Source organism: Pavona decussata, unplaced genomic scaffold (genome assembly GCF_977016875.1).
Source record: "Pavona decussata unplaced genomic scaffold, jaPavDecu1.1 SCAFFOLD_114, whole genome shotgun sequence".
NCBI lineage: Eukaryota > Metazoa > Cnidaria > Anthozoa > Scleractinia > Agariciidae > Pavona > Pavona decussata.
Genome location: NW_028145528.1, coordinates 2,835,001 through 2,849,822, shown reverse-complemented (window position 1 = coordinate 2,849,822; position 14,822 = coordinate 2,835,001). Strand labels below are relative to the sequence as shown.

General features: G+C 41.1%; 2 protein-coding genes and 1 pseudogene across 3 annotated transcripts in view; all 3 read right to left on the bottom strand.

The window, feature by feature from the left end:
- LOC146470204 (uncharacterized) overlaps positions 1–14,822 on the bottom strand; it is a 55,143-nt gene that overhangs the window by 3,906 nt on the left and 36,415 nt on the right. The gene's annotated exons all lie outside the window — the stretch shown is intronic.
- The window catches only part of LOC146470206 (uncharacterized), an 81,874-nt gene that overhangs the window by 45,121 nt on the left and 21,931 nt on the right, over positions 1–14,822 (bottom strand). The window lies entirely within an intron of this gene.
- LOC146470208 (uncharacterized) lies at positions 6,482–7,136 on the bottom strand (annotated as a pseudogene).

Here is a 14,822-nt window from a genome sequence, read left to right as displayed (position 1 = left end):
TTAGTACTGGAGACGCCATGTTTGTGTCCCTCTGAGGGGCACAAACATGGCGGCCGGGAATAGGAAAAAACATCTGGAGTTCACTTTTGCCAGAAAAGAGGTTTGTTTGCCCTTGAAAATTTTGGAATGTTTAGATTAATTTTTGTCTTCCAACTTAAATTGTTTAGAATGCTGAAAATCACCCGAAGAGTCATTTTTAAGATACGGAAAAGCTCTTTCACAGCCGTCCTCCTGATGTCACGCACGATGGAAACTCGGAAATTGAAACTGTTCAATTTTCAAAAGAAAGCACGACATCGAGCTAAGAAATTGTGAACAGACATATTTTTAGGTAATCTTTCCTTGAATGAAGGTAAAAATTTTGTAGGCCTCCCAGTTTTGAATTCTAGAATTTGGTGACGTCACGTGAAAACCAAGAATAGAGTCTGTCTGAGTGTTTAACTCAGGGTTTAATTCTTTAGAACAGAGAAATGCTTGTCGGCTAAATCAGCCTTCAATAGACCGTGTTGCTCAAGGTGCCTCCCGATTGCAGAATATTTGTGTTCATTAATGCGATGGTGTAAATGACGAGCTATGTACCCGACATGATCTGCGTCGCACACATCACATTCAAATTTGTAGACCACGCATTGATTGTTGACAATAGGGGGCTTCTTCTCTTTTAGAGCGAGAATTTGGCCAAACTTCTTAGACTGAAAGATGGGTTTAATTTATACTGCAATGTTGGCGCTCAAATTTTGCATTTGTTTCTAGACGGAGTTAGCTGATTGCTGATCTTTAAATGGTAGTGGAACCATGATGGTAGAGCTGTCATCCATTGTATTCCTGTCTGCATCGATGTTGTCGATATTATGCAAAAACTTGTTGATCGCTGAATTGATCAATTTAATTGGGTAGTCGAGGTTGAGGAACGTAGAGCGGAGTTTGTTGCACTCATCAGAAAACGCAGTAGGGCCAAATGACAGCTGATGTGCACGATGGATCATAGTGGTGAGTAAGCAGTCTTTGTAACGTTTGTCCACATGACTGTGGTAGTGTAGAAGTAAGCCAGTGTTAGTGGACTTTCTGTAAACTGATGTTTCGAGAACAAGTGGCGACAAGCTCGAAACATAAGCGATGACTGGTTCTACCAATCAATTTATTTATTTTGAGCCTGTTTAAATGGGGTTGGCAGACCTGCATGACTCCCGCTGTGTGCCCATTGTGTTGATAAACGCCTTTATAGTTTTGCTTTAACAAGCATGTCTTTAAGCGATTTCCCTTTTCTATAACAGATCAAGGGAGGTTCCTTGTATATCTCTCTTAGCAGCGGCTGGTTTTGTACTAAATGCCATTTGTCCATTAGAATATTTTTCGAACATGACAGTGATGGTTGAAATTGTGTCACGAAGGGTAGAATTTTTTTTGTGCGCTTTCTGTTTTTGTGTAAGTGCGTTCTTCCTTTCTGAGAAGTTAACTTCGGAGAAGATTTTGTCCACCAGGTTACTAGGATAACCTCTCGATACCAGGCGTGTTTTAAAGTTTTTAATGTTTTCCTCAAACACTACTTTAGAAGAGTTTGTCCTCAGAAGTCTAAGAGCTTCTCCTTTAGCGAAGCCTTTTTTGACGCCTCTTGGTGGCAACTGTTGTAGTGTGTGCGCACCTCGAAAACCGATTCTTTCTCGAATCTCTCTCCCTTATAGACTGTTGTATCCAAGAATGTTGTTTGTAATTGTGAGACTTCAGCGGTAAACTTTATGGTATGGTGGTACGAATTTGCTTGCTCAATGAAATGTTCTATTTCTTCTTTGTTTGTATTCCACAAGCAAAATACATCGTCAATGAATCTTTTCCACTTTAGTGGTTTCGTTAACGCTCTGCCTTAAGGTCTCCTTTTCTATAGATGCCATAAAGATGTTGGTAAGAGCTACTGCCATCTTAGTGTCCATGGCAGTTCCGTGTGTTTGGAGATAGTCTTTCCAGTTAAATTGGAAGGAGTTCTCCTTCAGTTTATATTAAGGCTGAGCATTTCTCTGAGGAAATTTGTAGCTATAGGAGGGTTTTTGGCATGGACGTTCTCGTATGGGTTGCATACTATAGTGATTCCTTCCTCCTGTGGGATATTCGTGTAAAGGATAGTGACATCCATTGAGACTAGAAAAGCGTTTCTAGGCACCCTAGTGCCTTCAATAGACCTTATGAAATGTGTCGTATCTGTAAGATATGAGTCCTGTATTTGTGCTATTGGCTGAACTAGTTTGTCTACGAATGATGATAAGCGTTCTGTTGGGCCATCACACCCAGATATGATAGGTCTTCCGACTAATGACGGTTTGTGAATTTTTGTGAACACTGGGATTCGAGGCGGATTTGGTGTTAGGTTAAACCATTTAACCGTCATTTCGTCTATGCACCCTGCACGGTGAAGGGCATTAACGAGGTGTTTAACTTTCTGGGATGTATCTCTAACCATTGTTTCGTCTAGTGGCTGATAGTTATTTCTATCATCTAATTGTTTCTGTCCCTCATTGATTCTGTTTTCTCTGTTCATAACGACGGTTGTTGTGCCTTTATCTGCTTTTTTGAGAATAATTTCTTTGTTGTTAACGTTAATAAGCTCCTTGCGAGCTCGTCGCTGCACAGAACTCAAACAGCTCAACCAGGCTTTGGTTCTATTACATTATTACAAAAATTCACCCCCCATTTCAAAATCCTGGATCCGCGCCTGCATTGGAGTCCAAATTAAACCCGTCTTTCAGTCTAAGAAGATTGGCCAAATTCGAATTTACAAATTTGACTGTGATCTGTGCGACGCAGATTATGTCGGGTACACCACTCGTCATTTACACCGGCGCATTAATGAACACAAATATTCTGCAATCGGGAGGCACCTTGAGCAACACGGTCTATTGAAGGCTGATTTAGCCGACAAGCATTTCTCTGTTTTAAAGAAATGTAGATCAAAGTTCGACTGCCTAATCTTTGAGATGTTGTTCATTAAGGAATTGAACCCTGAGTTAAACACTCAGAAAGACTCAATTCGCGCCAAACTCTTTACATGACTCTGCGTGCGAATACTTCATTATGATCACATATTTTAGCTTTTATTTGTCTCTAAGGAATTCTTTTACATTTATATTCGTTTTCATTTCGCTCATCACTGACTTGATAATGACGTTGAGCAAACGTCGAAACGTCGTCGCTTTTTAAACTTTTAAACCAAGATGGTTTTAAATTTTTTAAAGTTTTCAACATTATCGCAATTTTTTATAGTTAAATTGTTTAACAAATCTCTTCTTCTACGTATTAATGCTTTAAATATTGTTATTGGTGTGTGTGTGTGTGTGTTTGGCTTTACTATAAAGTGTTTTTTTTCTTTTGTCTAACTGTCCTACCTCCGCTGCAAATATTTAATTTACATTATTTAAACCAGCTCCCTAACATTTTTAGCTTCTTGGTTATTTCAGGGAGCTGGTAAGCCCATAATATTTCAGAATCAGCTTAATGCATTAATAACTTTTTAATTAGGGTAATAAAGTCTTGTTGTTGTTGTTGTTGTTGTTGTTGCCTGCATGACTCCCTAGCATGTGTTTTAGCCTTTTCTATAATTTGGCTCCCACACGTATATCTTTGATTGACCGCCTGCTTTTGTAACATATGAGGGGCGGGTGTTTGTATATCTTTGACTAATGGTTGTTGCTCTATTAAATGCCAGTCTTTCATGAGGATTTGTTGTATTGTGTAACAGAAGGAACAATTCATTTCTTCTCCTTTGGTTTTTGAATTAGTCATAGTTTCCTGTTTTCAAATTGCACTTCTGATAGGGTCCTTTGAACAAGGTTCTCACGATAACCTCTTTCCTGTAGGCATGATTTAAGATTTTGAATATGGTCTTCAAGTATTTTTTTAAAAGAGTTTGTTCTGAGAAGTCTCATCAGAGCCTCGCCGTTGATGGGGCCTTTTTTAACCGCAGGTGGGTGGCACGAAGAGAAGTGTGTATATTGAAATGTTTCTGTAGGTTTGAAGTGTGTACGCACATCAAAAACTGAATTGCTTCTGAATCTTTCGCTTTTATAAATGTTTGTGTCCAGAAATGTCGTTTCTGTTTCTGAAATTTCAGCCACAAATTTAATTGTGGGGGTGCTGTTTGTTTGTTTGCTCAATGAACTGCATTAATTATCTCCTCTCTGTTTAAGGTCCAGAGGGAAAATATGTCATCGATATATCGTTTCCAAATGAGGAGTTTTAATGCGCTTCGGTTTAAAATCTCTGTTTCAACCTTTATAGCCATAAAGATATTGGCAAAGGCAACTGCCATTTGTACCCATGGCTGTACCATGGGTTTGTAGGTAGTGTTTTCCATAGAATGGCAATGAATTTTCTTTTTAAATTTGAATTGTCTTTAAATCAAATCTTGCGAAGCATTTTGCCAATATCAGCCAATATGGATGGCGCGAAAACGACAACGTGCAATCGATTGACTTCGCGACGAACTTCAGTACCAGCCTTTTTCAACCACAGTCAAATCTCCCTGATTCCCCGAGGTGGGGACATATAAAGAAGCAAAACACATCTTATCTACCACCCCCCAGGGCACAGATCTCTGATCAAAAGTGCATATATGCCCCTATTATCACCCTATCTGTCCCGGGTCTGGGAAGGTGGGGGGGGGGGGTGGTGGGGTTTCAATTGACTAGTGCATAAGGTTATTACTTAAGAGTGTTCTAACAAGGTAAAAGGGGATAGCCCCTTTTTTTCTGGAGAATGGGTTTTGGTACACTGGGAATGGGATTGGTTGGAAGCTGGGATTTGTGCAAAACTTGGGTTGCCTGGGATTAATACAGGGTGGAACAACTCCTACACATAGGACATTCCCTTAACAAGAGCATCGCTTCTCGGTTCCAAACAATGTTTCTATACCCCCAATGAAAATTTCAATCAATACATAAGCATTCCCCACTCCAACCAAAAACAGGTTCAGGATCCATACCAAGCTGCAAATAATATGGTTTAAATCATTTCACTTTACCCTATGGCTGTATCAAGATGGGAATTCTCACTGGATAAAATTCAGGGTACCCACCAGCCTTTTCTGATTAATGTTTGCAAAAGAATTCTAACAAACAAACAAAACAAAAACAAAAAGAATTTATGCAGATGTTCAGGCAAATTATTTAGAGCGCTTCTGTTTGGTTCTGTGGCTCAGATCTTAACCTTTTCTCAAAATTAAGATCCCCAAAATAGAAACAATAATAAGGTGGCTCCCAGCTTGAGTATGGCAAACCAAATGTAGCAATATTCAATATTACTATATTCATTTAATTTAATCCTTATATTTATTTAATATTTTTATATTTATTCAATTTAATCCGTTCGTATGCATTCAATTTATTCGTGCAATATTCATTCAATTCAGTCCGTTCATATTCATTCCATTCAATCCGTACATATCCATTCAATTCAATCCGTTCATACTCATTCAATTCAATCTGTACATATCCATTCAATTCAATCCGTTCATATTCATTCAATTTATCCGTGTATCTCTATTCAATTCAATCCTTGCATATTCATTCAATTCTCGCACTCATTCGTTCAATCTTGGGGTCTGGGACGAGAAAGGAAATCCGGGGAGTACTGGATATTACTCGAACCCTAGAACAAAGACGGCGGAATCAGAGGATTCAGAGATCAAAGGCGCTTTCCATTCACCAAAAATTTTCGGTTTGAATTTTCGGAAATTTCGGTCTCGAATGGAACGGGCTTATCATCAGGCTCGGTCATCACGTGGTCAGTCTTTGCCTCAGGCTTCTTGACGCCGTTTATCGTATGTGTTCAAACAGTCCGACTGAAAACTTTTGAATGGAACACGAGAATTTTCGAAAATACCGAAATTTCCACTTTTCGGGAACACTGAAAATGTTGTCCTAAATTTTCGAAAATTTTTCCAGAAAAGATCCTGTTCCATTCGATTTCCGCCCGAAATTTTCGAAAATTTCGTCGAATGGAAAGCGCCCCAAGAATTATTTCTTTCAGCATGTTTTAAACAGGACAGAGGAAATTCTCTGTCAGAGCTCAACTGCAAGCAATGTGCGCCACGCCGAGGTTTTAACTCAATCGCTCTGTTTTCAGCTTTACCTGTTCAGACGCTTATCACGCAATCACAATTCGAGCGAAAAATGGCAATTTTGAGTTGTAATTTTGACATTAATTTTGGCCACTCTCTAGCCCCAGGCTTCTCTCTGTCCAATACCTTGAGGGCAAAGTTACATGCATGAAATAAAAGCTCTATTATAGTAATATTCATAGTCAAATTCATTTGGTAGCACAATTTACCAGTTGGGTTTTATGGCACTTTCAAAATGACCCCTGAAAGGCTGGATTTTTTGTCCTCAAAGGGCAAAAAATGAGACCCCCCCCTGAAACTCTAAAACTTAAAGTCAGAGAAGTGAGCCAAATTGGCTTTTGAATATCTCATGGCAACCAACTTCTGTGCCAAGTTTCAGCCAAATCGGTTGACCACAAGTTTGGGCCCCTAGAACACTTTCTCAGACAATGACACTTAGGAGACGAAGAATCAAGGGAACTGTCAATCTAGCACTCTCTTGTGGTCTGAATAGGTAAAGGAATAGTGGGTACTTTCGAGCAAACATATGAATGCCAAGACTATCTAGTCCTTCACGCAGCTTCAAAATGTCAAAAACTTCCTTTAAAATATCTTCTGGAAAATACTTTGGTGCCTGGCGCATTCTGCAAAAGTACAAATTCAGCCATCTATCCCACATAATAGTAGTCTTCTGCTAAGTGTTCCTTCAGTCCGCATTCAAAGTATTTTGTCTTGATCTGATTGCAAAGTCTGATCCATTCTTTTCTTGGTCGTCCACTGTCCTGAGCCAGTTCACCATAAAACTCTACTTGGAAAGTTTTTCTTGGATCCTGAACCGAAAGTAGTTCATCAAATGTTGTTTCCGATATATTGTCACGGTCAACATCAATAAAATTAGTCGCTCCAACGAGTATTGTTGCATCATCTGTCACATCCAGGGACCGGCCTCTCACGATCTTTAACTCTGCAAGTACCTTAACATTTCAGTTGGCTCTGCTATGCTTGCTGATGGGAAATCACTGATAATCTTGTCATAGAAGACTTCCTCTGTATCCTATGTATGAGGTTGGGTCGTAAAGTTGAACTCCTCTGACGTCTGATGTGTGGTGGCAATACTGACCTCTTCTCTTTGATGTTGAGTAGTACTGAGTTCTGTCTGAGGTGAAGTGGCACTAGTGAACGTCCCTGGCGGACGTGTAGTATTTAAGTCAATGATGAATTTTAATTTTGTACAATGATTGACGCTATGATATTTTCACCCTTGTTATCTCTTGTTGGTGATTTATTAAGGTAGTTAGATTTAGTTAGACGTCTTGCGTGATGGCACCCCCTTGCAGGACTAGAAATGTTTGAAGAAAGGTAGTGGCACTGGTAGATCTTTGATCTGGCTGGTGACTCTCGGTGAATTCTTCGTCAGCAAGAGTGTAAGATTGGTCTTGTTCAGAATCCGGTTCCCTTCATCCGAATATAATTATATAAAGAAGCCCTTGCCCGGCCAGTTTCTTAACAACGCCATAGTTGTATTCAGTGTTTTCTCCGAGTCTTAGAACTGAATCCTCTTCTGAGTTATTTTAATAAAGTCAAAGTCATTTGGTCCGAGCATGCTGTATTGGGTCTTGAGAGAGGACACTATTTTTGCACGCACACTTGACTCACTGTCGTCTTCATTCAGCACCACCATACCTCTCTCTACGACCTTTTCTTTCTTCAAAGTTTCCACTTCATCATCCGTTCGTCACTTTCCTCAGAATTTGCCCTCAGTAGAGCAAATTTAAATGGATTCTTTTCCAGATTTTTAGACTTCTTTTTTTTCTTATTCTTCTTCGTAGTGGACGTAGCTGCGGCTCATAATCGCTCGTTTCTATTCTGCCTCCTGTACAGTCCACTGTTCGAACTTCTTTGTACCATGGATCTTGCACGAACTTGCGTTTCGGCGATGGAACCTTCATTTGTCCTTCTACTCGAAGCACTTGAACTATTCTCCACGCTAAAAAACAAGTCTGATGCCTCTTTAAGGAGGCCAGCAACCCGCTTTTATTTCTCCTCGTCCATAACTTTAACAAGAACAAGAGACAGTGCACTATGGCTGCACTATCAACATCTTTTCCAAGATGGCGGCTTCAAAAACGCAGAAAGCTCCAGTAGCCCATTTCTCGTCCCAGACCCCAAGATTGAACGATTGAGTGCGAATATTGAATGAATATGCACGGATTGAATTGAATAGATGTACCCGGATGAACTGAATGAATATTAAAGGATTGAATTGAATTGATACATATGGATTGAATCGAATGAGTATGAACGGATTGAATTGAATGGATATGTACGGATTGAATCGAATGAATATGAACAGATTGAATTGAATGAATATTGCACGAATAAATTGAATGCCAAGAACGGATTGAATTGAATAAGTAAAAACAATTGAATTAAAAGAAAACTTTTTGGTAAAATGAATTGAATGAAATTTGGAGGATTAAATTGAATAAATATAAAAAAATTGAATAAATCAGTAATGATTAAATTAAATGAATATAGTGATATTGAATATTGCTACATTTGGCTTGCCATAATTGAGTTCATGAAATTCCTAAGATCTGGTTCACGAGGTAATATTTTACGATGCAAGTCGCAGCGTATCTTACAGCTATGTGGAAAGCTGAAGACCATTCTACTTTTCCTACCAATAAATTGTAACACAACATTATTTCTCATGGTAAGAAAAGTTGCAGAGTGTTGCTACTCAATTGCAATAATATTATTGTATTGCATGGCCACTTGTTTCTCAAGAGTGTTACGTTACTTGGAAAGTACAGGAAAATTGTCTTCTTTAAGGGGGGACGGACCTAACTCCCATACTGTTGTTATGGAAAGTTCCTAGTTCCTCTATCCCCTTAACTCTGAGTTTAAGAGGTTTTCTGTATGCCTTATGGTTGGGGACTGGCACATGTTTCATGTCCGTAATAACAATTTTTAAAATCCATCTGTTCACCCTTATACATTGTTCACCAAGTGAACAAAATACAGCAAAACAGTGTCACAAAATGCCATCCCTAAAAATTCCCTAGCAACAACTCTTATTTTGTAGTTAAGTTAGTCCCTTTTGTTACACTTCAATCATTTTGTTCAATGTAAGTAACTACATTACTTAATGTAACTGGTTAATTGAACAATAATGATTGTGACAGCTAGGGTTGGAATTCAATAGGCCTTATCACAGTTTTCGACGCCATTTTGACGGGTAGGCAAACAGGCTTGAAATAACAGTGTTTGTATGGAAATCCGATGTTAAATAATTTTCCTAAAACATCACTTCTGAAAAATTCATAAATTGGAAACTTTTGCCACTAGGTAAAGGATTTTAAGAACAAAATTGGAGGGATGTAGCTGTGACAGAAAGCGTCCAGTCGTGTTTTGAACTTTCCCGCATACATTTGTCTGTATAGCGAACCAGCCGTGAAGCTACTAAAAATAGTTCGCGGGAAAAAATACAGGGAAATGTATGATTTCCAGATGGCACAAAGTTGAAATTTTCTCGCGGGAGCAGCAATGTTGCATGCAATCAATTTTCGTTCCCCAATTTACATTATGCTGTGTGGTTTTGACAATGTAATGATCTCACCAACAAGGAACTAAGTCTCTGTGCCCAGCTATGCTGGAAAATGGAAGGATCATAGAAGCACCACCACTTAAAGCATCACCCCTAAGATCCTTGATACTGTACAATAAACTATTATGGTTCACGTAAATTAGGATGCAATATTACATGACAATGTAACACAACTCACCTTCGGCACGAGTTTCTTTCTTTGAAGACACAGTAGATTTAGCCAAGTCATCAATCTTTTCTATAATCTTTTCAACGTCGATGCCAATTTTTTTCAAATCATCTTTTATGTTGTCTTCATCGTTTTTCCATTGACAAAGAAGTTCTTTGTAATGTTCCTCCATGCCGGGGTCCATGCAGTCTGTTTCAAGATTGTCAACAGCTGCTTTATAGACAACTCCTCCCAGCCGCACCAGAGTGTCCCGGATCTCACTCCAATATTTGTTGAACGTTGTATCGTCAACAGAAGCACACTCAGCGTGAGCATACACAGTGTTTCTGTAGTACTTCACACGGGCGATGTCTGCTTCAGGACTTATATCTGTTGAGGGAGGAAGGGCATCCCAGCCTGATGCGGGAGCAGCTAGACCACAAAGGTTACGCAACAGAACCATCAACAGAGTGGTGTCAAAAGAAGCTGCTGAAACGGAACTCGGTATGGCAGGAAAGAGTTTGCCCCACTGAGTTGGGTTGATGATCTTCCGTGCTCTCAGTGTCTGCAACATAGGTTTATTTGCGGCCAAGACAGCTTGCAGATTTGCTGGTAAGTGGATTCCATTGAATTTGTCTCTCAGTGCCTGGGTACCGACGTCCACCAACATTCGACACAACCGAGCATAGTTGGTTGTCTCCTTGGTGGATGCTGCTGCTGTTGCCATGGAGATGAATTTTTCAAGTTTCCTTGTCAGCCTAAAAGAAAATATGTCATTGATCACTGATTTTATTTTGCCAGTGGTAAAGGGACGTTGTAGTCTGTGTATGCTGTGGTCACTTTCTACAGCTGATATTGCTGATGTGGGATTTTGCGAAAAAAACCTTCTCTTGCTAAACATCCCAGTATCTTCAGCAAATAAATGAATAGGGCCAGGGAGAGGAAAAAACATGTTGCTCTTATTCTCTCTCCTTATATGTTATCTTAAATGACATAATATAAGTTAAGTTTTAGCTGGTGGAATCTTCAAAGGTGGGTATTCTATTCAGGAGGCCATTTACCATGTTGTGGCTCTGTACACCGTATTACAGTGGTTGTTCTAAGTGAAGCATCTGTCTGTCGCCTTATTTTTGTGATAGAAAATGAGGCCAGAGAGCAAAAGTTGTTAAACATCTGACACAATTTATTTCACACACTGTCTCACCCCACTGGGCCTTGATCCATTTAGCCCACTCCATAAGAATCCTTGTATGTACAACTGTGTTGAATTGTACAGGGTGATGCAACTTTTACTGAACTCCTTGGAGGAAATATGGAGGAAACGGTGATCACTCAAGGGCTAGCTACCGAACAGTGCTTTCCTGTGAAACTGTTTTTCACAATGAACAAGGTGGTTCAAACATTTGAATGTTTTGAGAAATTATACCCTTAAGTATGATAATTTAAGTGATGGCTAAGGAGCCATTGCTTTCCTGTGATCTGTTATATTTTATGTACAATGTGTCTTAGTGGGAGGCTCTACTTCTTTAAAAACGTGTAGAACTTCAACTGTGTTACATGGAGCATTTCTAACTTGAGTATCACAATTCAAGTGAAAGCTACTGAGTAGTGCTTTTCTGTGATGCTGTTTATCATGAAGTTCAAGGTGGTTCAAAGTTTTGAGTCCGTGCATTACAAGTATTTAACTATGAAGTACCTTTTTTATTCTTATTTATTTTAATTTTATTTTATTGTATGATTATAGCCTGCAGGTCCACATCAGCCACTGACTGCCTCACTTTTAAGTGAGGTTAATACTATTAATATAGTTTAATGTAGCCAGCACGTGCTAGGCGTCGCATTACCGTTGTACATTCGTTTACCACCGCTCTAGATCTATCGCTTCATCTGTTATTCGTTGACTTTCTTCGATTTTCGCCGCTTTTTCTCTACAAGATGTCTTCTAAAAACAAAGCAAAACGTAAGAATAAATGCCCGGGTTGCGGAACATCGAAAGAGCGGCACGACTTTGCCGTCGTGGGCAAACATTGCGATGGACCCGCCGAAGAACCAGAGCCTGACTGCGAGATCAACCAAGATGAAAAGACAGAGCAAACACCGGTCCTGCTCCTGCCGACAAGCAAGATGCCCTACTGCAAGCCATCAGAGCTTTATTTAGCCAAGTCGGAGCTCTTCAGCTCGAACAACAAACGCTCCGCGACACGGTCACCCAATTAAAAGAAGCCAAGACTGAAATTGGGGGCGGTACCCAACCACACGAAACGTCCGCTTGCACCAACAATAACTCCACCATTCAGCCTGAAAAGCAACCTCCAACTGGCCTCAACAGTGGCTCCGGTCATCCAATCTCAGGTACCGTACTGAAAAGTGTTCAAACAGGCGCTTATGTTGATTTCATCGACTTGCTTCCCCGTCTCAAAGTTAAGCAAAACACATGTGGCGACATTGCATGTGGAACCGTAGATCGAAAAGCTAGCGCTACTTTGACCATCGAGTCATTCGACCTGTGGCTTGAGGCTTGGAACACCTACGAAGCGCTCCTGATGGATGTCGATCCAACACGATACAAGGAACTTGCTCAGTATCGAGACGCGATACAAATGGCGGACAGAAAATTCATGTGGAGTGCGGTTTACTCTTACGATGTTCAATTTTGCCTTAGCTTAACCATGAATAAATCTGCACGCTTCGACACTATCGATACAGCACTTTACACAACCATACTCGACTCGTCCGCTGTCAGAAAAGAAGGCCACGTTTGCCAGCGTTGTAAATCTTCCAATCATTTAGTGCGTGCTTGTTCCTTTCGTGCGAAATCCGCGTTGGAGGAAAATCAAGGCACGAAGAAAATTGGCCCTCGCACGCGCCCCGAATCGACAGGCCAGCAACCTTCCCTACTACTGGAAATATGAAAAGCGGTTCGCCAGCAACGGAACGGAAGGTTGCAACTTGTTCCAACGCAACTCCTGCCAACAAGGAGCTGACTGCAAACGAGCCCACGTTTGCAAAGTTTGCCGGGAGGACCACGCTATGGCCGATTGTAAATTCATTACCAGACATAATCTTGATTCCTGGACGGCTACCTTATCACGTTTCCCAGATAGCACACTTGTGAATGATTTATTGCACGACATTTATACCGGAGTAAACATCGGTTTTTTCGGAAATCGTTCCAGTCAGATATATGACAATCATTTGTCAGCAACTACTAACCCCGAAGCTGTGGCGCGAGAATTGGAACGCGAACTTTCGCTTAATCGAAAGATTGGTCCGTTTCTTACACCCCAACTTTGTCGGATCGCCGATGGGCGCTATTCCTAAAACGCGCGCGATGCCTACGAAATGGCGCATAATTAACGATTTATCGTGGCCCGCCGGTCACTCCATTAACGATGGTATCCCCAAAGAACTGTTCTCTTGTAACTACGACTCACTTGACCACGCAATTTCCCACCTTAAACTCCATGGACAAGGCGCCTTAATGAGTAAACTCGATTTATCTGATGCCTTCCGTCACATCTTAGTGCGTCGCGAAGACTGGGAGCTTCTTGGATCAACATGGCAAGTTGATATTAACGGCACACTCACCACTGCTTACTTTGTCGACGCCCTCTTGCCCTTTGGCTTACGCAGCTCTCCTGCGCTCTTCCTCAAGTACGTCGATATTTGATCGTTCACAATGCGCGACCCCGTGTGGAACTATTTGGATGATTTCTGGACCTGTGGCCTCCCCCCGACCCAGACCCCCAATGCCAAACAAATCTGGATGTCATGCTCACTACTTGTGCAGATCTAGGCTTCAATTCAAATCCTGCAAAACTGTTGTTCCGTGTACGACTCTCGAACTGCTGGGAATCGAGCTCGATTGTGTGACTCAAGAGGCTCGAATTTCACAGAGACGACTAGACGAGACTCTCGATTTACTACGGACCTGGCAAACCAAAGCCTCCTGCACAAAGAGACAGCTTTAGTCACTGATTGGCAAACTAAATTTCAACTGCTCGGTTTGCAGACCTGGTAGGACCTTCCTTCGTCGAATGATCGAATTGTTGTCCAAAGGATCTCACCCTAGTCATCATATCCGTCTTAATAAACGGTTCTTCAAAGACATCAAATGGTGGTTGTCATTCCTCTCCGATTGGAATGGTCGCAGTCTGTTCTACGACGAACAGTGGCTCAGTAACACATGTTTACACCTGTTTACGGATGCATGTGCTAAGTCCTTTGGAGCCTTATTCGGAACCGCCTGGCTCTGTGCAATGTTTGATGATGTACATATCCCAAATCGTCGCTCAAGTACATTCAAGGAACTTTATGCAATAACCATGGCCATCACAGTGTGGGCTCCCTCTTTAACCTCGAAAAGTATTTTGTTCCGCTGTGACCATCAAGCAGTGGTGCGCATTTTGGCCTCCGGTTCCAGCAAATGTCGCCACATTATTAGGTCCCTCGTTCGTTATCTCTTTTACACATGCGCCAAGTTTAACATTGTTTTGAAGGCTGTGCACATTCCCGGGATACTTAATTCCGCTTCTGATGCTTTGTCTCGATTACAGGTCCAACGCTTTCGCAATTTGGTGCCGGACGCGGACCTCACGCTCACGCCAGTCTTCCCACTGAACTTGGCAGACTTCAATTAAAGGCTGCCCACTACTTCCATAGGGGCCTAGCCGACAACACCCATCGGACCTACAGTTCCGTGCAGCGTCAATATCTCACATTCTGTGAAACGCATCACTTCACAGCCATCCCTGCCTCAGAAGAAACTCTCTCCTTGTTTGTGGCCTTCTTAGCCGATTGTTTAAAACCACAACCCATCAAAGTGTACCTAGCGGGTGTCCGTGCGCTACACATCAGTCACGGCCACCATAATCCTTTAACCCACACCATTAAGCTACAGCAAACATTAAGAGGAATCGAACGCGAACACTCAGCGCCAGACAAGCAGAAATTACCGATCACCTTTGATACTCTGTGTC